This window comes from Catharus ustulatus, chromosome 6 (genome assembly GCF_009819885.2).
Source record: "Catharus ustulatus isolate bCatUst1 chromosome 6, bCatUst1.pri.v2, whole genome shotgun sequence".
Lineage (NCBI taxonomy): Eukaryota > Metazoa > Chordata > Aves > Passeriformes > Turdidae > Catharus > Catharus ustulatus.
In genome coordinates, this window is record NC_046226.1 from 50,467,092 (window position 1) to 50,491,705 (window position 24,614).

Genomic DNA, 24,614 nt, shown 5'->3' on the forward strand with positions numbered 1-24,614 from the left:
AGGGAAAGGGAAAGGCAGGGAGAGAAAATTGTCCATGGCTCTTTTTTTTCCACAAGCTGCTTCAGCCTGAGTGCCCTTTCTGCCTGTCAGCTACAGTGTGGGAGAGAAGTGGAGCTGATCCCATGTGGGTTAGAGCCCGAGATCACATTTTGTGTCAATAATCTACAGGAAATTGGATGCTCCTTAAAATCCACCTGAGACACAGATAGCAATGCTTTTGATAAACATTACTGAATTGTGGACATTTTGCATTTGTGTCCACATGCACACACACACACCTGAGAATGTGCCGTGAATCAATTTGTGACCCCTTCGGAAATGTGTTAGTAATAACAAGGTCACAGTAAAATAATTTGCTTTGTAAGCAATAGCAAGGTCATAGTAAAGCAAGTTGCTTAAAGAGCCCAACAGTGAGATATGAGGATGTGTGCAGTATACACCTGAAGTGAAACTGCTTGCAAAGACGTGGGAACATGAATTAAACATCATGTACATAAAGGAGTAACTCTAGGGAGAGTATATGTGACACTGCTACAGGATTTGTTTAGCTCTGGAAACGTCTATATTTGAATTGGCAGAAATTGTGCAGAAGTCTCCCAAACAAGTAACCTAGTCAAGAGCAATAACCTAAAAGTAAGTAGGAGGACTGTAGAATAACATGATTGTTTAGTTAATATAGTTTTTAGTATAAATAGAGTTTCAAGTCAGCATGACTTCAATACTGACCCTCCTAGCACATGAAAAAAAAAAATATTAACACTTGAAACTAACAGCATGTTAGCAGCTAATTCGTGCATTATTTCAGTATCATTCATAAATTACTTTTGAATCCTTTGACTTAAGAAAAAGAAAATCCCACAAATCCTGCTTTTGGTCAAAGCATAAGACCATAATTAACTCGGCATGTGCTTTTGAATTAAGAACACAGTGTTCTGAGCTTTCTCAAAAAGCTTTTAAAAATGTTGGGGGAATATTTTCACAGAGCCTTATTGACTGAGCAGAGTTTAAGATTTGTCACATATGAAGTGATGTTAATTAAATATTGTTATTCCTTTCTGTCAATCAAGGAAGGTTAAGCTTTTTTTGTTACTTCAACAAAAAGAGAAGTGAAACAGGTGAAAATATATAAAACAGCTGTGAGGAAAACAGGAGGAATAACATAGTAGGAATTTAATTAGGCAGAATTTATGGGGGATGCAGGAGGTTTAGGTGCTAATTCCAAAGCATTGCATTTTTTTGCAGTACTAATACTATTTGAATATTTTTGGACTCGATGGCTTGGTATCATTTACTTAATGAATGTAGAAAATAAATATAATGTCAGAAGGCCAGTTTTTGACACATACATACCCTTTACTTAAAGTCATATTTGCAAACTGATGTTTAATATGGCTGTCACTAAAACCTCTCTCTTATTAAACCAAAATGTTGTTAATCAGAATCCCATTCAGTGGATACCTCAGCCCTTTCAGATGCTAGGGGTATATTTTTAAGCCAAATGAGTTATTGTTTATATTAGGTATTTAAGTATGGTTGATAATGTCTCCCTAACTGTGAATTTTAAAATGATTCATGTTTATATCCTTTAATTTCTGTCAAAATGCCTAAGTCTGTGGGTGCGCAATAGGTGGAAGAACCTCTTCCGGATAAAGCTTTCTAGAACTTTCCTTCTCGGAAAAAAATGAAAATTGGAGTCTAATTACACAACTTGAAATGCAGTTAATTAAAATCCATTAACAGACATCAAATCTTCTCCTATGTAACTATTACAGTTGACATTTCTAAGGACAAAATTAAGAAGCAGCTGTGGGCCTATATAATAATAGCTAAGTTATATTGGTTCATCAATGTATTAGGCTTGGACAGTGTATTATTGAGGTCAATATTCAAACCTTTGAAGGCATGAAAAGCACACAGGAAGTAATGTTGAGTTTATTTTACAGTTTCTTCTTGTTTTCTGCTCAATGGGGGAGAACCTTCTGTGTGAACAGAATTCAATCAATCTGGAACATTCTGCCTCTAAGTCTTTTGTTTCCAGGCTCATCATATTTTCTTGTGGGTCTTTGGAAACAGTGTGGCCCATGATGGCCTAGAATCATGAAAGGCTGCTTCAAGAATTCCAATGCTTTTGAAATTGTGTAGGTGCTGGGGAAATATTTAATGAAATGAATCTCTTCTTTGGAATATTGGGAAATCTGATGCCCATAGTTAGTTTTTAACCTCATCTTGGATAACTGAGGAAATACACGTGCTTTGAACTAGAATTCTGGTTACTAGAACAAACCCAAGCAAGTATAAAATCCCCCCGGTTTTAATACTACATGTTTCAAGACAGCTTAATTTGCATTGGAAATGTTTTTAATATTCAGTATTTTTTTTTATTATTATCATTTAGGTTTATGTTTTCCCTAGTAGAGTGTTTAAGTTTTCTTTACCTGAGCCATGTGATCTGCTATGAGCATCCAGAGACCTCTCCCAACCTACCTGTTTCTGTGGGGCTTTATCTTTCTGACCAAACCTTGTAGGCTGAACTGTTGAGCTTAATTAAAGATCCAAGATTTTTGAGTGAAGAGCTCTGATGGACTGGGTAGAAAGGGACATAAAGTATGTACTGAGCATTGGCACTTCAGTTTGACTTAGTTTTGCTGCTAATATGTGGGGGGGGTTTTTAATCATTAACTTACCTTTCTACATCTCGTACACTCAGATAAAATTATGGAGTATTCTAGTTTTGTTATTTTATTGAAGAAAAATAACCCAAATATTACTATCTTTGAGCATTCTTAAATGCTCTGAGTTTTGGAACTAGGAATTCTGCATGTCCCCTTTGGGTTGGAAATATCACTGTGTTAAGTGCAGCATCTCTCTCACTTCAGAAAATCTGGGAGAGGAGAAAACTACTCAAACCTGAAGCTGTTTTGTTCCATAGTACAAGATATCACCAATTAGCAATTAAATTAATTGATTTGCCCTGTATTAGCTATTTGTTGTGATACTGACTGGTAAGTAATGTATTACACATCTTTGAAAAAGTCTGTTATACTTTGATCTGCAAATATTTTATTAACAGAGGCTATAAACCACAATGAGTGGCTCAGTTGTGGGTGGTTTTTTCATGCTTATTTTGATGATATAGCAGTATCTTGGGATGACATACTGTAGTGAGTGAGGATAAATATGTCTTGCCAAGGTCTAAACAGCAGCAATATGGAAGTAATTCAGCAGTCAGTTTCACTCAAAGTTTGAAATCTGTGCTGTATTAGAGGTATGCATAGAAGCTGTGTTAATTGCTAGCTTGTTTTCCATATGGTTCTGTTTTAATGGAGCACATTTGTTGCAGATGGTTGGAAAGTGGGTTGGACAGTGCCTAAACTGGCTATGACTAATTCATACAGTGATTATACTATACTTTAATGTTTAACAGTCCCCTTTGTAAACTTCTTTCATTCACAGTTCCCTTGCCATTGAAATGTGGTCCAATATAGCTGAAAAGTATTCTTCTTTATTTAAACTTGGCTTTAGAGAAGAGCAAGAACATAGTGTGTAGTCATCTTTTCCCTGATTCAAATTCAAAACCACACCCCAAACTTGGTTCTTCAGATGGGTTATCTCCATTATTATTATGGTTTGGTGTGCGTATTTCGCTGAGGTAATGGTCTCTAAGAAGAGCCACTTGAGGAACTGAAGTGACCTTAACAAATGCTAAAACTGGCTTTGTTCACACCACAGTGCTTTTACCTCTTCACTGCTTTGCAAGTAGGTGTAGACATTTTGGATATCAACAGCCATTTCTCGTTTGAAAGTTTTAAAACTGCTAACTTGAATTTGGGGACACTAAAGGAACAATTGTAGCAATAGGATGATGGAATCATTAAGGATGATGTTGTAGATCAGCTTAATGCTGACATGCGTGACAGGAATCTTTCATACACTAATGTGGTGTTTTAATGGATCTTCTATGAATACATGATATTCCAGAGAGGAAATTGAAATATACAAGAGTGCCCAGTGTTGTAGTTGATTCTTATTTGGATCTCTTGTGACAAAACTTGTACAACTGACTTTGCTGACAGTGAATGTCACAGTCAAACTCCAGTCGATGGCTCTTTGTAAAGGAAAAAAAGAGCTCTACGGTTCAGTGGGTTTCTCCACCATTTTTACTGTTGTTTTCTCACATTGTCACTAAAATATTCTCTTTGTTATCTGAATGGGACATCTACTGACTGGCTTAGCCCTCTTTACCTGATTGTGTGAAAAGTCTTGGTTAAATCTGTGAGGCCTTGGAGGCCCAGTAACCTGCTAAGTGCTATAGAGCCTGAAAGACATTATGTCCTTGGACTAACTTGTCTCTTCTACTTCCAGCTGTATGTGATAGATAAAAAAACTTACATATAAAAAGACTGGGGTGAATGTAATTTTAATGCACTCATGGACATGTTAATGACTAGCTGGATTTTCTTACCTGAAAGTATATAAAAATCCATACAAATAAGGTGTATTTTATAGTAGGGCAGAAAAATAGAACTTTAAAAGAAAGTCTCTTTCTCTGGCTCTATCACAAACCTGCTCAATTGGAATTGATAATTTGTTTGAAGTGGTTGGAAATCCACTTAGTATGGCTAACAACGCAGCATAATGCAGACAGTTTGGCAGTTAGCACTGGGATGTCTAAACCACAGCTTTGATGCAATAATACTATAACTTGAAGATTTACCTAATTTATAATTTTTCCCAAAGCTCTCCCCCGCTCTGTGCCGCTGCTTGGCACGATGATTTGTCTGCGCTATCCGGAGTTTAGGTTGAAACACGTTTGCGTTTGATTGGTGTTTTTAGATTTTGATAGCTGCTAGTTCCTCTCCACAGAAGTAACCTTTTAAAATGTCAGTTTTAATGTACAAATTTTATGAGAATAAAAAGACTTTTAAAAATACTAATTTTAGACTTCTCGCTGCTGAGCTAGTAGTCAGCTGCTGTTGTCTCAGGCTGAGTCTTGGAAAATTAAGTCAGTGCTCACTATAATAAAATGTGTACTCTGGACTTCATGGGGAGAAAAAAACACTTTTCTTTTAAATTCTTTTTCTGTAACTGTTACACAACGGCCAAAATAATCTTCTGTCTTTTTACTTGTTGATATTTACCCTCTTTCCATCCATCCATGCTTCTGTCTGCCTGTGTCTACCATGTGCTGGATTTCCTGCAAGTGGGAATTCCTCTCCTCTTAGGCAATAGTTCTTCCTGAAAGGAGAAACATCAGGTGTGCAAAATTTCATCTTGTGGTTGCAACAGAAAAACCTTACAAATTAGGCTGTCTGGCTTACCAAATATGGCATGTAAAATATGATTTAAAGTGTTTTCCCCCTGAAGGTGACACCATATTTAACTGCTGCTAAAAGATCTGATAATTTTCTGTAATCTTAATTGCTGCAGCTATTCTTGTAATTTGTCATATTGGCTAGGTTGCTGTGTCATATGCTCTGTAAGAGAGGTGACACTGAAATTCAAAAGGAAGGGAAGCTTACGCTTTTTGCCCCTACTTCCAGTGTCCCTTGTTCTAAATCAGAAAAGCACCATTTGTTTTGGCTTCAGGGAGCTGTGTGTTCAAGCTCACAGCTGGAGGCATGGTGCTGCAGTGATGGTCACCAGCGATGGGAAGGGAGAGTATAATGATTTAAAAAACTCAACAAAACCAACCCCATATAAAGCCCCCTTGGGATTAAAGGCAAGTGCTTCATTCTTTCCCTTCTCAAAGCTCCTGTATAAATTGTGCACACAGATGAAAGAATTACAGAAGGGAATACTATTAGATTTTAAATATCAGCAAGATATATTTGGTTGTGATATTGTCTCATATGGAAGTAGTGAGATTTTCTTTATCATCTTCCAGGTATGTGTCCTAAAACTGTGTCTTTTTTGATCGTGATTATTTTCAAAGAAATATCAGAGCTAAACCTTTTTCATTTAATTGCACTAAAGTGTTACCCTAAAGTGAAATAAAGTATATTTTTTTACTAGTTGGTATAGGAAAACATATAAATGTAATAATATTTTAACTATAGTTTGATTAGATCTTGCCCATTTAAACACTATGCAAGTCTTCCCTACTGTAGGGCAGACAACTGCATGACTATAATATGTGGTACAGCAGGCATCCACTATAAATTTGATACTCATACTCGTGAATCCTTCATATTTCATACAAAGAGTCAGGGACAATAAAAACAGAAGAAAAAGTGCACTGAATGGAGTTATGAAATACCCAAGTGCAAAAGAAATAAGGAAAGATTACCCTGGTCTCCTGTACTTGTCTGTGCCAAAACTGTGATGCTGAATTCTGATCAGATGCTCTGGGTTATAGTGGAATGCAGGGGTATTATGAAATCAGGATTCTTTTCAGATGTACTCCATTATTTTTGAAGTCCTATTAATTCCCCATGTGTTCTGGCTAATGAAATAAGGAAGGGACCCTTTTAATGGGGGGCAAGATAAGACTTTACTGCTCAGCTTGTGCATGTTATGCAGCTGGACTGATGGGCCACTGTTTAGAGAAACATGGGTGGGAGGCTATTTTAAAAGAAAATGAAAAAACATTTGTTTAACTGCATGGCAACACAAATATTTTACCAAGTGAAGGCTGCCTGTGTATTTCATTATGGCAAAGTACAGTTATGAAGGGAAAAAATAAAGCAAAACGCTATCTTTCTAGGATTTAAGATATTCACTCGATATGGGAGTATCTTAAACATTGCTATAAATTTATGGATTTAACTCTTTAACTCACGTCCCTTTTCTAATCTGAACAAGTCTGTTGGTAGGAAGTGCTTGCCAACATTTCCCATCAAATACAGATGCTAGGCAGAAGTTCCTGCAGTTTTGTAGGGGGTTCCTGGGCTCACCCAAGCTGTTGCCATTCTCATTCTCCTCTTCTTAGTTCTGCTCCCTCCTCTTCTGCTGAGGCATCTGTTCCCTGAGGCTGTTCACATGCAGCCCTTGCTCTGTTCTGCACCTCCTGGTGTCCTCTTTTAGGTACCAGAGCAGAGAAATGCCTCTGTATTTCCATCTCCTCTGAGGGGTGAGCTTTGAAAAAAAGGCTGAAAACACAACCTAATGATTTTGCTTAAATGTAACTATAGATGTGGGTATATAAATCTACACATATATGTATGCACACACATGCATGGGTGTGCACATAATATATATTAAAAAATCATAGAAACTCATTTGGGATAATAATATTTTTCACAATGTTGAAGAAATCAGGTAGTTGTACAGTTCATTCTCTGTGGTTAACAACAAAACTTCTATAGACATGTTAAGTTAGCTTGGTGGAATGTGAAATTGATGACAGTAATTAGAAAATGTAGGTGGTTTTACTTATTTGCATCACTTTGCTTACTGAACTGCTTTAGTTTCCATGAGTATGATAGTTTCCAGCTGTGTTGCAATAGACATTTCATAGTGCTTTAGATATACCCAAAATATTAATATATGTACCAAAACAGACACTTTTTCAAAATCTATTACCCCAAGCTCTTTGAGAGTGAGCCATAAATGAGTCTGTGCTGTGGTTTATAGTATTTTCTTTCTATATAGGTTATATTTTAATTTCCACTCTTTGAAAAGGAAAAATTTAAAACGCTGATAATTATATGGGCAGAAAAAAAAGAGTGCTCAAGGACTGGATGGTGCATATCAACAAACTGCAACAGGTGTACCTTTTGAGGGATGTTTAATGCTTGAAACTTCAATATTTGGGACTTTGAGAAGGGTAGTGAAAGTGCCTGTTTGCAGCACCTTCCAGGCGTGAAACACTGTGTGGCACAACTTCAGAAAGATTTGTCAGCCTGAAAGCTGATGCAGCTGGAGCAGGATTTCAGTCTGAACCTAAGACAGATATGGGCAGGATATATCATGTAAACATAGTGCACTCACTGTCCTGGCTTGATTAATTTGTCTGTTCTGATTCACTTTGTAATAAAACAATGCAGAGGTATGGCTGACTGATTGGGTATTGAAAGCTCCAGCATTAGAGATAGAAAATCACACACAGAATCACTAGGTTGGAAGAGACCTTTAAGACCAACCCATGCAATTAAAACCAAGCAAACCCCCAAACTTTTATGTTAATTTATTTGGTTTCATTTAGAAATTTAGACCCCTGTTTCATATTGCTTAGAGGGTCAGATTCTCTCATTCCTCCTTTTTTGCAGGAGATTTCAAAGAAGTGGAGAAAGGTGATTTATAAAGATATTTTGCTTGTTTTGCCGAGGTAAACCAAGGTATAAAGAGGTAAATAGCATGTCAGATACTGAGTCAAAAGGAGGCCTTGCACTTCTGCATACTTCCTTCACTAGACAACACTGACTGGGAAATTTTCATTAGTGGGAAAATTGTAGGTCAAATGCTAAAAGTTTGCCTAGTGAATCATTTTATGAGGAGATATCGAAGTTCATGTCATGGTTATCTTGTGGGTGTAAGACTGATACTGTAATTGTATATTCACGGTGGTTTCTGTACCTAAGATGTGCTGGCTTCAACAGCAAACTGAAATCCCTGAACAGATTCTTTTTATATATATACAGATACACACATACAATATGAAATATTTTATCAAATTAATTTCTGACACATTATAAAATCACTGATGAATTGAATAGATTATGTTCTTTTGCAGAAGAAAGTTTGGAATGTAATAGCCTTATCATTTATTGAAATCAAGTGAAAATAACTAGAAAGATGGCAGTGACTGTGTGATTTTTATTTTTTTTTTTCCTTCTGCAATTTACCTAGTTTATCCTCAGGACTTAAAAAATTAGCAGATCTAAAAATATGAAGGGTCCAATTGAGAAGAATTTTTAACATGTTGTGTGAGAAGTTGAATGGTAATTCAGGGCTAAAAAACCCAATTCATAGGGTACCAAAATCAAAAAAGAAATTTGTAAAGGATTTGATCACTGTTTGTGCATTGTATCACAACTCAGATGGGAATGGAGTTCTGCAGCAAGGTATGATATCTAGGACTGCAAAAGAGTTAAATAGTACAAACAATTTCTAGTGGTGAACCTAGCAATCTGACTTGAATTCAGATATCTAAGTTTTTTGGCCCTGTAGTTAGGGCTGAAAGAGAGCTGGTTTGTGTGGTGTTTTTGGAAAGCCAAGGAGTAGACAGTTCTGCTTTCTCTCAGCTGGCAGACACAAAAAACTGTGCATACGGTGATGCAAGTATGGACTGACCAGGTAGACCAGGATGCAGTGAACCTGTAGAAAAGGACACATGGAAAAAACCGAGAGAGGCTGTGCATAATGGGGCAAACCCAGAGAGCAGCTGCTGGTGCTCAGAGATAAGAGCCATTCTTCCTTCATGATGTGTGAAGATAGAGAAAATTGCTGTTCTGTGCAAGCTGCTAACTTGGACAAGAGAATTTGGTTCCATTGTACGACTGTTCTATAGGTTCCATTATGTATGTGTATTTCCCCACTGTATGGGTTAAATTATATAGATACACAAACATATATGTAACCACACACTAATCTAGGGGGCTACTTGTATAATGAAACAGAGCAGGAACTCACTTCCCTTTTCTTCCTCTCTTTGGGTCAAATCTCCTTACATATCATGCATGAAATTTCAACACTTGACAGTGGTTTTTTTTTTCTGAAGGTACATTTTATTCTGCTGTCCATCATGCAGAACATACTGTGACTTTTGCTCGGCCGTGTGAAAGTGATGCTGAAAAAGTGAGGGAGCAGATTGTCTTTGCTCAGTGTTGGCCACCAGAGTTCCCAGGGTCAAGGTGACAGCGCTTTAGTTAGGCAGAGGTACAGTTTAATGGACCCACGTGAACTGGTGATGTGCCCAAGGCTAATCAGTGCCTTGTTCTGCACCAAAACAGCAGGATTGTGTAGTATTTGTCTTCTTTACCAGTGTATCTACTGTGCTATGCCTCTAGCTGCTGCTCTGGAAACCTGAATCTTGTCAGGTTCCTGCACTGAATTCTTAGGTTACTGCTGTTTTTTAATATGTGTTTCTACCTAACACTTGGATATTCAGCAAAAAAACACAGGACATGAAGTACCATATTCATGGAGGCACAGACTGTACCTGGACAGCTCTCTAGCTGCTAAATGGGAAATGATGAAGATAATTTGCTATATGAGCAGCTCTGATCTTAAAGCAAGAATTCATATTCTGTGTAGGATACTAACGCAGATTTTACTACTTACTCACTAAAAGAGTGTTGGCATACTTAATATATTTTAAGGAACAAATAGAACTTTTGGGAAACAGTGTACTTGCATTGTGCATACCAATGCAGTAGCCATGTCAAGATGCCTCTAAAACACACAGTTAGATTGAATTCTACAAAGGAAAAAAAAAGAGAATTTCCTCACCATGAGTTGTAAAGGATAGAACCACCTATCACTGTGCACGAAGTCTGTCTTTTGTTAGATGTTAACTCTTTTTTTTTTTCCTTTATAAATAAACTTAGCAGTGTGTTTTCTGTCTCACAGAGGTGGTTTTATTCAGGAAAAAATAACAACTAAGAGGCGGCCAAAGAACACTAGTGGATGATACATGTGTCTGTGAAAACAGGTTCACGTATCTTAAGATGTGATTATCTTGGCTGAACAGGAGTTTAAACAAATAAATAAATGGTAGTACTGGCTGATGACAGTGATATCTTCAAGTTGTAGGAGGCTACTGTTAAGTTCAGACTATTTCTAAGCGTATTGAATGTAACTATGTAGCTAATTTTGTTAACATTTTGTTTGCCACTTTTTAAGCAGCTCGTGTATTTGCGTGTGAAGTAAATTGAATTTTCTATCTTTGCAAATATGTGTAGTTTCCTTTTTTATGTAGGTCATGTAAGTGGCTTTCATGTAATCACGTTAATATTTTCCAAGGCAAGCTGTCTATTTTTCAGGATTGGGACAACATGGTAAAGGAGTGTAGTGGCAAAAATGTGGCAGAACCTGTGTTAAAAGAAGACAAGCAATACAGAGTGTTGACACGTGGGTTTGAGATTATAATATATAAAGGACCATATGTGTGGTTTAATTTGCTTAACCTGGTTACATGGTAATTTATCTGGAGAGGAATTGGATTGTGTTTCTCATTGAGTAGCAGTTTAGGGGACACAGAGATGTGAATTCACACAGTAGCTCCCTGCAGGCTGATGAACTTGTAAGTAAAATATAATGCAACAAAGGATTAAAAATTACTGAAAAGCCACTTTGCAGTCATTTTTGTCCCTTCACGGTCAGTTAGGGATCACTTGAGAAAGGCAGGAGACTTCTGGGAATGGGCAGACATCAGGGCCAGCATAGCTGTTCAACATCTTATCCAACTTCCTACTAGTGTGACCCGTGAGGAACGCTGTCAACGCTGTGCTGGCATGTCTGGAAGGGCTTGGGCCGCGATCTTTGTGGACAAGATGTCAAGTTACAGAGAAAGTCGTTTTTCCCTTGACTGTTGGTAAAAGGCGGGTCAAGTGGGGTTAATCTTGACTCCTAATGATTCTGGCCTTTTCAGGATGGTATTGTTTGTGGTGCTGAGCAGCTGCCTCTGCTGCTGCTGTTTGGGCCCAGTGTTGGCACTGGAGGCAAAGCTTTGCCTCTTTGTTGGTATCAGGTTGTGCCCCTCTGGGTGCTGGGTGACATTTCGGCTTGCCAGAGATGTGGATTGTGTGGCAGGAGGAGGATTGGGTCTGTGTACAGTGTCGGCGGTGCAGAAGACTAATTAATATTTCTGCCGTTTGGAAAAATGGAAGTTACTTAAAGCTTTGTTTTGTCACTGGAATATGAGAGTTTTTTTCTTTTGAAATTTTGTGTGAAATAAGCTAAAAATCCAGTATTCAAAAACCTGGAGTCTCAAGTACCATGAGGTTTAAGGAAATGTTTTCTATTTGGTTTGAGTCTTTGAAGATGCATTACCAGACTTTCTTCTGTAGCATATTTTAAGAAAGTATCATCACCTAACTTAATTTTGTGTGTTCAATAAACTTGTTGCAATGAATGTTAAATTGTGAAAGGGCAAGAATGCACCTGTATTTGGGGTGTTTTTGTGCATTGCTGCCCTTTTATGAACAAAGAACAAAAGCAGAATTTATCAGAGCAGATTGGGGCTCTCTACTTTGAGATGTACAGAAGTGTATCTGTAGCTTCTGCCCAAAAGGGGAAGAATTTTCTGTTCTGTGCTCTTCTCTGTGCCTGGCCCAAGCATCACCTGGCCCATGGCGATTTCAAATGTTTTTCTCCTGCCTCGCTGTGTGTGAATGGGCACAGACTTCTTCCCAGTTAACATACAACAATCTCTTGTGCTGACTACTGAACTCTGATCTCTGGCTGGATGCACTGTTGTTTCTTTAAGCACATGTGGTGCAGAGCAGACCTGGAGCTGGGTAATTCATAAGAGCTGAGTGTTATTGGTATTACTACTACTTGAATGAGCCTGTATTATTTTGCACAGCAGTGTGGTCACCTGGCAGCAGGTCATTAGCATGTTAGGTTTCTTTCCCTCACAACAATGCACAACATGCTAATTAGAGGGTTTTGAAAGCTAAGCAACCTGGTTTAAAATCAGACATTTTAATTTGCAGCTTTAATGGCTGTATTATTATAACTGGCTTGGCTCGGGGGCGAAGGGGAGAGACGCACTTCTCATGTTCCAGTAGAAAGGTCCAATATAACAGAGGCTGACAAAATTAAAAACCTCATAATTTGACCTTTGCCTGGGATAAAAGGCTGTTTCATAACAATTTCCTTTTGTTCTTTGTTTAAGCCATTACTCCAAAAGGAGCCTCCGATTAATCTAAGTAAATGCATCATTACAGTCCTAATCCATGTCCTTCTGTCAGTGTCTGTTTTAATTAAATAAGAAACACTAGCAGAAAGATATCACGCACAAAGCTGTGATTGGAGAAAGAGGGCTGTTTGATCAGGGTGAGATTAAAAAAGGCTTTACTGTTTTGTCCTTTTGCTCTAGATGCCATAATGTAGGTTAAAGGAAGAAAACTTGCCTAATAGTTTGCACCCCATTGCAATATCGAAATAACCAGATTTACCCATGAAACTGTCCCAGACACTCAATTAATTATATACAGAGCATTCACAAACAGATGATATGGCAACCTGGTTTGAGTAATTTGACACATTAATACATTTTGGGAGTGTACACACAGTTGGCCAGAAATTGTATTCAAGTTGCAGGATTTTTATATTAAATAAAACATTGATTAAAGCTATTAAGGTACTCTTTTTAGTACTTGTGACTCACAAATTGTAAACATGATCTACTGCTAGCCCCTGATTTTTTAAAAAAACAATTTATTTCTCTCAAAATCAGAACAATTATTTTACAGCAGTGAAGGACTGAAGGATCCATTTAATAAATGTCATAACATCCAACTAGTTAATATTGCTAAAGCAATGCATATGTAAGAGACTCTTCCTCAAGGTAGTGTTTCAAGATCCCTGTGGTGAGGGTTTTCTCCCATATCCAGGCCATTATTTGATGTAATGAAAAGAGAAAGTGTGCAACACAGAGATTAATTAATTTAGCCTAACAAGATGAAGATAAATGAAGCAAAGCATGGATTGAATGAAGCAAGAGGTCTTATTTACAATTTAATACTACTTTATAGTGGGCATTTTTCAATTTACAAAATAAAGGAGTTTAAAGAAAAGGTGTTCTGCAAATGCATGCAAGAGAATTTTTTATTTTATAAGCAGTTCCTAGAACTGCTGAAAATACCTTTTGGGTTAACTGTTAAGTTTTCTGTTTTTCTCGGTTTGATTTAAGATACGTTGATGGGAATGGGAAAAATTAAACCCTAAAATGTTTCATATTAAAATCAATAACAAGTTACCAGTGGAAACTCTTGCAATCCCAAATGTTACGGTTTTTCATTGTTTATGTTAATCCCGAGTCATAGTTTATTTTTGAGGAATTTGTGTGTAGAAAGATGCATTAAGAGGCATAACAATACAAATACATACAATAAGATGAGATTTTAGTTTGCATCCCAAAGTATAAATTTACTATTGTTTGTGTTTTCAACTGTCCAATTGAAGTGAAAGCTAAGAGAAGAATCCAGGATAGTGTTAATTAACAATGATTTTATGTAATAAAACTATGATTTTTTTATTTGGGAGAATATTTTTTCTCAAGACCATGTTTAAACATTTGTGAAAAGTTGTAGTTTCTCATTTCTTAACAATTAAAAAATCTCCAAGATTAAAAGGCATGTTAGAGCTTTTAGATGTCTCTTCCCAGTCTTAGATAAAGACTGTCCAAAGCTAACAGTAAGCTACAATTTGCATCAGTTCAGTTACTACATCTCAAGGTGTATATTATTCAGTTTCCAAATGACAAAATTTAGGGTAAATTCTGTAGAGGTAGAGAAAAAAAACAAGGTCATAATTTTTAATATCTAAAAACTAATCAGCAAAAAAAGTGGCCTGTGTTGTGACTGATTAGAGTTACCCTTATCAGTCTGTCCTAAACCCTGAATTGTAAATGATGACCAAATATATTAAGCCATTTTGAAAAAAATAAAACATCCTCATTTTTACAGAATTGGGTCTGTCCACTATTTGACCTTCTGCCATGATTGCTGTCTGCAAAGGAAATGCCTTCCTTCCTTTTGCAGTAGCCAGACAGGACAGTGTTATCTACAAGCAGTGTCACTACAAGCTGTGGTCGCCACAAATAGCATTATTATGGTGCCTATGTTTTTATCTTGGGGGTCATGAACAAATCCATGCAACTGCTTCTAAAGATTTCAATAAATAGGACTTTTTATCCAGACAATTGGCTTTTATATTACTTTTAAACAAAACTACTAGTCCATCAAGAGTTTCAAAAGGAAAACAATTCTACAGAGTGCTGGTATGGCAGCACAGACCAATCATTATGGCACCCATTCTCCAGTCCTTTATTTTTCAAGTCCACAACAATAGGTTGTTGATTCAATGGACAAGACCAGAACAATTAAGTTCTCTGTTTAGCAGCAGTGCAGCATTTTAATGCCCTCCTCTAATAATGGTCTCATTATTGTTATTCTAAGACTGGGCCTCAGGAGGAGGAATATTTGCTGGAGGTACGTCATTATTTTGCAAATTTCGATTAGCTCATCATGTTGTCTGTACTGTGAAAATCGTAGCTAATTAGGGCAGTCAGTTAGACTACCAGCTTTTGAGCTTATGAGTTAAAAGGTAGCACACTTGATAGGCCAATGATGTGAAAAAGGTGGTAAAAAGAGGGATTAGAGCTGTTGCCTTAGTAACTCTAACTTCCATCTGTGCGGGAACAATGGACCTGTGTTTCTCCACCACCTTGGTGTAAAAATTGGTTTTGTTTCGAAAGGAAGGGGCTTTTTATGACAATCTGGAATTCAGCCTAACGGGGTGTAGTTTTAGTTGTTAGAAGAGACCATTGGAGGATAGGAAAGATGAAAGGTCATGGCGAGCTCCAAGGACATGAAAGGTCATTGTCTCTCGTAACAATAGTGGATTGTTTGGTCCCATTATTTCCAGCCAACTACTCAGTCAGGTGATAGAAAAGATACTACTAGTTTAGTCAGGTGGAACAGGAGAGAAAGATAATGCACCCACTCCAGAACAAAAGATAACTATAATTCGCCTTTATTAAACAAAGTTGCACTTATTTGTGGCCATCCTGTGAAGAGGGTTGTTTACTGACTTACTATTCCAGCCTGCTTTGTTCAGCATTGCCTCTGTAGGCATCACATCTCTGGGAAGCAATCCAACGTGTTAGAAAATGTTGTTTAAGCTTTCTTCCCATGAAGAGAACCCCTCAGGAGTACCACTGATGTGATACTTAACAATAAATTTAGTTGTTGTAGCTTTCTCACATTATTGGTGTTCCTAAAAGGTTTTCCTTCAAACACAGAATAAAATTAGCTATAAATATGAAACAAATTTGCTTCAAAACTTCCTAGCATTTTATCATAAATTCTACAGCACATATTGCAGAAAGTTTACAGCAAACTGTATTAGGCACTGCTGAATAAAGAGCAGAGACCCGTAATTCTGTAAAAATAGATTAGCTATAGGACTACTCTTATGCAAAGGGAAGTAGATTAAGTCTCATCTTTCAAATCTCTATGCAGAAGCTTTGGGAGACTCTGTGCCGTTGTTTTAAGGAAAAAACCAGAACTACTGCTGTATTTTTTAATAAAACAGCTGTAGCAGAGTCCATGAGGAAAACATTTCTGTTAGTGAATAGAGCTGTCACCTCTTACATTTTTCCAAGAGCATCCAAACCCCAATTTACTGTTTTTCAGAAAGAATCCCCCTCCTTCTTATTTCCCTGTTTTTGCAACATTATGCCTTAGTCATCCACGCAACAAGTTTATTTTTCTTTTCCTCTTGCCTCTGTCTACAATCAAATCCCATCCCAAGGTCCATCACCTATCTCCTAAAGACTAATTTCTTTAGGTGAGCATTTACAGAATGTTTCACATTCTTATATGAGATCTCTGAACTCTTTTACCAGGTTTGTTTTATAATTTTTTTACTCATTTCACAACAGAGCTACCAGAGCTATATTGAATTTTTATGAAACCAATAACATATGTGTTATAAATGACATATAAGTTACATATATATGTAACTACTATTACACTTGAAAATAAAAATTATGTATAAATTTTAGATATCCCATCTTAAACTGTTCTGACCTCATTTGAACTCCCCTTTTTAGCTATTCTGGGCCTCTCTTATCTCATTTTCACTCCTGGCCACTCTTGCTCTTGCTTTCTGACAACACAGATGGGTGGCCTTGCACAAACTGATAACTGTGGCAATTTCTCAGCACACTATTCACTAATAAAAGATGTTATTTTCAGAATTAGGCAGGCATGTGTCATACTTGCTCACTGGCTGAAGATGAGAGGTCGAACTGTGGCTTCCTGGGAGCGTGCAGTCGTATGAGCCATTGGACTTTACAGCTCTCAGGTTGTTGATGCATTGTTTTACCAGCAACTAGGTTAAGTAATTAGAGTCTTTCAGAGAAAGGAAGTCTTGCTTTAAGTGTTTGTAAGCTTTTAGTTTTTTCAGATAATCTATTCTTAATTTTTCTCTTTAACTTGCTATTTAGTTCTCATTTATGTGCTGGCCTACGTTTTGTTATTTTTGTATTACAATGAGCCGAAGAGCGTAGGCTGCTTAGTTCAAAATGGGAGCCCTGCAAAGGGTTAACCAGCAGAGAATTACAAATGAACTATCAGGAAAGTTGATTATTAATCCAGCAAGAGAGAAAATATCCTTCCAGTTAGCAAGAATTAGTACCTGAAGAGCTGATAATATTGTTCGGGCTGTTGGTGTGGAATGGCAAAACCAGGTAAGCTAATCATCTTCTCAAAGGAACAAAATCTTTTCTTTCTGTTTTTCATTATGAGAGAGTTTAGTTTTTAAAAGGATCTTTGTTATTTTACTTAAAGTATCAGCATGTGAAACAGCATATGTTGATCCTCAGTTTCCTCAAATGAATGAAAGAAATTAAACTTGTGTTTGCCTTTGGTAAGAAGATACATTTCTAAGCCGTATTTCTAAGCTACGCAATATATGTAACTGTGAAATATCATAACAATTCTTTCCTGGTTTGTGGTTAAGTGTGAGAACTGATTACAAAACCTGAAGAGTCCTTTGCAATTGCAAGCTAATATATTACGTAAGTCTGTCTTTAGTTGTGCTTGGACATATTGTGGAGGCTCACAGGAACTTTTATGTCGCAGAACTCTTTCATTCAGAGTAATTGGATTTCAGTTTTCATTTATGAATGATTTATGTAAGTTTGTTTTGATATTGTGAACAAATTTCTGTTAGTTAAAAAGCTTTTTTTTTTTTTTTTGGGGTGGGGGTTTTAAAATCTATGATCTGGGGTTAGAAGGAAACGGATGTTTGGTAAACATAGCACTGTGTTTATACAGAGAAATGCAAATGAAACCATTAGGTCAGTTGAATACAATCTCAAAATTTTGGTAATTTTTTGAAAACTCAAAGCCCTATCTTGGGAAAACTTTCAAATATGTGCCCCTGATATTAATAAATAGGTATGATAAACATTAATGTTTTTCAATGTAGTCTTCACTACTTAGCTTATTATGGGAGTTGTGTAAAAGTTTTTAAATTGTAGTCTAGTACTGTGGAAACTAGAAAGTCTCTACTGGAAACTAGAAAGTCTGTATATAGCATTTGGTAACTTTTCCTAATTGCGTTCTGTTACTTAAATTAGTAGCACTTAAAAAATTCCTAATTTGCTTGTAGAATGGAACTCAGTATGCACATGGTGTGACTACAGTATCTGTCTTGGTGAAAAAGAGTCCAGATTTTAGCCTGTCATGTATGAAACAGCATGAAAACTGTATGAAAGGGATTGTGGTGATACAAGAAGGAAAATACGGATAAAACTGAAAGTATTCCAAATTTAAAGACTGAGCCCCTGTAGCAACATGGTTCTATGGGGTAACTTTTCATGAACCATAGAGAAAGGAAGAAACCTTTAAATTTTGGGAACGGGATTAAGATATGGCCTGGGGCAAAGGAGAAAGAGAAAGGAAGAAGAGACAGTGGGGAAAGTGAAAGGGAGAAGTGGCGTGTGACAGCGTCACCGTTTCTGCATGTGACTTTGGCCTCCTCGAGCAGAGGGACAGCTGGTGGCCAAGTTCTCTGAAGGGCGTCTCGCCACGTTAGAGTAAATTAAAGTCCTAGAATTTGCTGATGATGGTGGCATTTTGGGAGCTGTGCTAAATATTCAGATGTACATAGAGGCAAATAAGTTCTCGAGGCACATTTTAGCTGAGTATTTTAAGGAGAGCGGGGACAACGTAAATAAGCTGCATTTTCCGAGTTTGAACACCGGCATCTAGGAAATATATAAAGAGCAAGAAACCCAATGATGAAAAAATTATCACACAGGAAATGATATACGTAGAAAAAACAAGATTGTAATTAGTGGAGGAAAGTAAGAAACTGATTAGAGAAATGAAATTTCCCAGATGTTTAAGGAAAAAAATGAAAGTTAAATAAGATAAGCTCTTTTAACTAGTATTGGAGAGGAATGCTTTCTTCAGAATGGGAAAGCTGAACTTAAAATTAGAAAAGAGCTGGCAACTTGAGTTTAGCTCAACTGTTTTCCTGCACGAGTGACTCTTTGGAATGCTCTGCTTGGAACATCATCAGGAACAACTAGTATAGAGCTGTTGGGGGAAAAAGTAAGACACAAAATGAAACTCTCTGTATGCTTATTTGGAATGATTAAGGTGATTATATTACTTATGTGTGTACTAACCTGCAAATTAGACAAATTGGTTGGATTTTGAAGTAGTACTTCACGATTTATTGTATTTCATGTATATATGTAGTTGACACTTGAGCTCTAGCACTGTACTGGTTCAACTGGTTCATTTTAAAATTAATTGTAGGCATTAGCTTATTGACAGAATCCTAAATCATCAAACACTACCTGCAAATGAACAGAAACAGTCTTGGTCCCCCTCAGCTCTAAACCATTGTAAAATAACTGTTATTCAATTATTATTATTTATATCAACTGGGATAAAAGTAATGTTCTTAAGCAAAAGATAGAAACAAAAGATACCAAGCAGAAACTCTGGGGTTTTGTGTTCATTCCAGTGACTTGTTACAACAACACAATAGTGTAACCTGTGAAAAATGTCCCCCTACAAGGCATTTAGCTGGCACCACTGCTTTTGTGCCAGTTCCTGTTCTCAACTGTGTATAACAGGAAAAAAAATGGAGAAAAAATAGCCCAAACCAAAAAAGTTAGACGTGTCTGGAATAGGTTGATAAGAACATCATCTGATTTACTGGAACTAGTTTGAACAGGGTGTTCATGTTAAGTAAAATTAAACGCAGACTGTGTAGATCCTAACCTGTTTAAAGGCTTAATGTCGAGGAGAGATGAAGCTCTGACTAAGTAGACACACATCTGGAAACACAGCTGCACTCAGGGGAGGCTGCAGAAGCAGGTAGCCTGCAGCAAGCAAGCCATTCTTGTTACTACATGGTTGGTGCAGTAAGATGAGATGATGTGGAGAGTGGAGCATAAATATCTATATGTTGTTTGATTTCTCTACTGTATAAGAACCTGTTAGTAGCCAGGAAGAAGCTTGTCTATACAAACAGATGGCCAAAGCAAAGTTTGGGCCAGGTTATTTTTGTTTCTTGAACCACACCTTGTCTGTGGTGACAGTACTGGAGAGAGAATGTGTTTCAGTTCATTAGGAGCCCAGTGAAGCTATATGGCTAACACTGAAGTGTTTTATAAGATTCGATGTAAAGCTGCAGAGTTCAAGGAAGCTCATGTCTTATTAGCTACGGCTAAGGTCAGTTATCCACACAATGAGGGGGAAACTCTTTCATAAACAAGTAGATAAGTATGGTGCAGGTGGTTCTTAGCCTTGCTTCAGGCTGTAATATTACCAAAAGAGCTCACAAAAACTCCAGCTTCTATGGAGTCCTTATGGGGCATCAGAAGCATAGAGTGCTCAGACACAAAATTACAAAGTTGTGTTGTGAAAAAAGGACAAATACAGGGCATTTTCATGCAAGATATTAAGGAGAGAATATAGAATCATTGGAACTCTGCTTCTCGAAGAAAATAAATTGTAAAATGTTGAAAAATGCTGAAAAAAAAAATTGACTAAACATCAGAATAAAACAGGCCTAGTGTCTTGTGGGTTTTGCTTTCTGCAAACTCTGTAGCATTCCATGTCTTTCAAAAAAGCTGGTTAGACACATAGGTGTATATTATTAGCACTTGATCTGTGTCTAATAACAGAGAAAAATCATATAAGGCTTCATTTTGCCTTTGGGGCTATCATTTTTATTGTCTTATGGAAAATAATTGTATTTTAAACAGCTGCAAAAAGAGAAGAGCTTGAAGAGTTAATTGAATAATGTGCTGCTAAAGGAGAACATTTTCTTTCCCATTTTTTTCTCAACTGAAGTAGAAGTTACATGTGTTCCTTATTACACCCAACATATTCCAGTAGTTTTTCTAAAAAGACATACTCATGAAGCACTGTATTCTCATTATTTTCAGCTACTAAATCCTGGAGCAATCAAACATGTGTCATTTTTTCACCTTCTGAATAGAGTTTTGTAGCTATAGAGGCTGATAGAGCATAACATCCATAGAACTGTAAAATGTAGCCCCCTGCCTGTCTTTATTACATAGGTTTTGGGTGTATTTTTATAGATGCCAGAGGAAAATCTGCTGACATTTCTTTCCAAGATAGCACAAATCTGTGTTGGTGTGGTTATTAATTATTCTGTGGCCTTTAGACCAAATGTTTTAATGGTAGTAAAAACACACAAAAACAACCAACCAGGACAGAACCCACAGCAAATTTACTTTAACTGTAATCACCCAGGTTTGTGAGAGCCAAAGGACAGCAAACTGAGTGTTTTCCCACAAATGTGTCTCTTTTATGGACTGGACTGATGGTGTGCAGGTGTTCAGTGTTGGAGGCAACCAGGGGTGTTCAGAACAAAGTGGAGATTTTTTCAGGGCACTTTCTGCTTCAATAGGTCAAACAAGCAAAGCAAACTCCATGGTGCTGGGACAAGGCCAAAGCTGGGCACTTCAGCTGCACATCCTTATGGCATTTCTACCACTGAACAGGAATGGATACAGTAAAAAATATATAAAAATTTGTCTACTGTCTAGTAGTTTATGCTCATGTGCAAGTTTCCTGGCATTTTACATGTGTTTAAACCTCAGTGAGCAGTGCAGTAGCCAGATCCTAATTGTTTATTTTTTTATTCCTAAGCAAAGTTTTCATCAGGCTTGTGCTTGTCTAGTTCCAATTTAAAGATTTGTTCTACCTCCCTATCAACTTGGATTTTAAAAGAACCACATGTGCAATCATACACCCCATTTTTTGCATGAAAAATGTGAGCTAAATCACAAATGCCCTTGTTTTTGCTTTACCAGGGTAGGCTTTTAGCATTTATTGAGGTAATATATACAGTTTACCAGTGTTTATACTGAACCTTTCTTGACTGATTTTTCAATAGACTTCTTTTCCTTTGAAAAAAAAAAAAATTTGTGATGCTATTGATTCATCTTCCTGCTTTTCCCACCAGTTGTAGTCTGTTTAACACTATCACCACCTTAGAGAGCGCAGTGTTGAGGGAAAACAAAATAGCTACTGGTGACCCCGTGACAACTGTCTGCTAAACCTGATTACCAACCTAGAGCGTTGTTTAATCTAAAGGCCAAATAAAACCCTGCAGGAGAGAAACATTGTTTTGTTCTAAATGCCTATTAGGAAGGGAGCTGCTGTGTTGTAAGCAGCAGAATATAAGCCTCCCTGGCTTGTCGGGGTTCAGATCTAGGCATTCAGTGCATACTTGCCGAGACTTCCTATTGCAAAGAAAGAGCTAAGTTTTGGAATTGATGTCGAAGTCAACTAAAACAATAATCAGTAATAGCAGCTTTGTGTTTCAGGGAGGATCAGAGTCTGCTTTGAGCTGTGCTGATATAGTTCTAAAGATAGTATATGGACTTCATTAGGGTTATTCTCTTCTGCACCCTACAGCTGTGACATGGAATCCAGAGTTACTGGGTCCTCTGCCTCCTGCTATCTGCTTTTAGCTGGTTTGTTTACTTTGCAAGCAAAGAAAGGAATGAATAAAAGTGACTATTTCATCTACTAGTATCACTAATAATTTCTGCATTGTATGAGAAATGTCACTTTCCCATTTTCCTAGAACCGAAGTTTTCAAGGAATAAATTAGAAAGAAAGCTCGGTGCTGGCAAAAAAATGACTGAGCCTTTTTATAAATGTTTTTTTGCCCTATACTACCATTCATTATCCTTTAAGGGTATAATCAATATTCCTTAGGTCACAGATGCTCATATAAATTGTAGAAATTTTAATTCATCAGAGGTGATGTTCTGATTTTACTTCCTTAGTTCCAGCAGTGAAGCAACCATTTTAGTATAAAAAATGTGCCATTATGGTAAAATACTGCTTCACAAACTATTAGACCTACACAAAATGGGTTGACTGATACCAACTAAATTTAGAGAGACTGAATCATACAGTAGGCAATTGAAAGAAAAAAATATTTGTTAAAATGTGTATATCTTTGTGAACCTGTAATACTGGTTTTAGAACCAGAGTGGGAAGAGATCCCTGCTTTAGAAAATTTGTGAGCAAGGCACCATATCAATTACTGTAGTTCTCACTACGAACAATTAGGATAGTGAATTCCATCCATATTATGTATAGGTGTGTCAGTCTAAACAACATATAATTATATACAGGTTAGAGAACTTTTACCTCCATATTTATGTATCTGTGTACATAAGCAGGCACACAAATACATTGATACAAGTTCATTCTACATATGTAAACACATAGATGAACATGTATATGCATCCAATGGGCACATATGTACATGTGCACAGTAATACCCTATGATTTTCACGCTAATATTTGGTGCAAATCTTCACACTTCCTTAAAAATACTGTCTGTCTTCCACATAATTCCATTTTCAGAGATGGCAATCTGGATTTTAGAGGATCAATACACTGTGAGCAAAAATTATTGAGAATTATTTGATAATGTCAGGAGATGAGAGTGCTTCTGATTCTTCCAGGCTATTGGTGGAAGTTTTATTTGTGTAATACATGGGTCAGTTCTAGCATAGCAATGGGCCCCTTGCCATCCCTATGTTCCACATTGCGCTTTCAGGATTTCTATTATTAAGCAAATAGAGAATTGGACATTGTACATGTTTAATTATTAGCTAAGATATTATTAAAGTTGTGTTTAGAGATTATAGAGATACTATTGACTTTTTGTCAATTATTTTAAAATTAGTTTTAATCTCTCTCTTTTTTTTTAATGATTTCAGGAGAAAATTCTTTTAAAAAATACCTTTCTGGTAATATTGGTAGTAGTCCATGAAGGGACTGTGTCTCTAATTTATGTAGTAGTCTGGAACATAATTCCTTTTCTCATTGTTTCTGTAACTGTCTTCTGTAGAATACCATCATCTTCTAATGTGATATTATATTGTGAAAACTGAAAATTAACCTAATCAAAATAGCTTTCAGATGCTTAATTAGATTTTTTTGTGTTTGCTAGAAAATAGGGTTTTTAATAGCTTTGTTTCTTACAAGACTAAGCAAGTATTAATTCTGTTTTCTACCATTCATCCTACTTTGCTGATCAGACTTCTTTAATCATGAGAAGTGTTTATCACTTTCTTGTCCTATAAAAGATAATAAGGTACACATACTTTGCAACCTGAACCCATATGCCCATATGAGATGTTTTCTTAAATCCTTGAAGTCAGTGGATGAGTGATTAACCCCAAAAGTTGCACCAGTATTTTTAATAACATTATCACTGACAGCTTTATTTTAATGATAATTTAGGGATTTTTTTACATACTGTTTAAGAAAGCACCAGTTCTCATTATGTGATGTTACAGAGTTTATGTGGAGTTGCTGGGATTGGTGTGTGATTGGTAGAGATTTGCTATTGGCCTGAGAGTATCAATATTGAACTACTGAGCCTTTGTACATTTGTGTTCAGTGGTGACCTGGGAA

General features: G+C 36.8%; 1 protein-coding gene across 4 annotated transcripts in view; it reads left to right on the top strand.

Annotated features, from left to right (window-relative positions):
• SOX6 (SRY-box transcription factor 6) overlaps positions 1-24,614 on the top strand; it is a 370,558-nt gene that overhangs the window by 92,779 nt on the left and 253,165 nt on the right. Inside the window, exon 1 of one of the 4 annotated variants that reach the window (XM_033062600.1) lies at positions 16,910-17,362. The exons of the other annotated variants lie outside the window; for them this stretch is intronic. The gene's annotated coding sequence lies outside the window, so the exon portion shown is untranslated. Of the gene's footprint in view, positions 1-16,909; positions 17,363-24,614 lie in introns of those variants that run through there. 4 annotated transcript variants of the gene reach the window in all.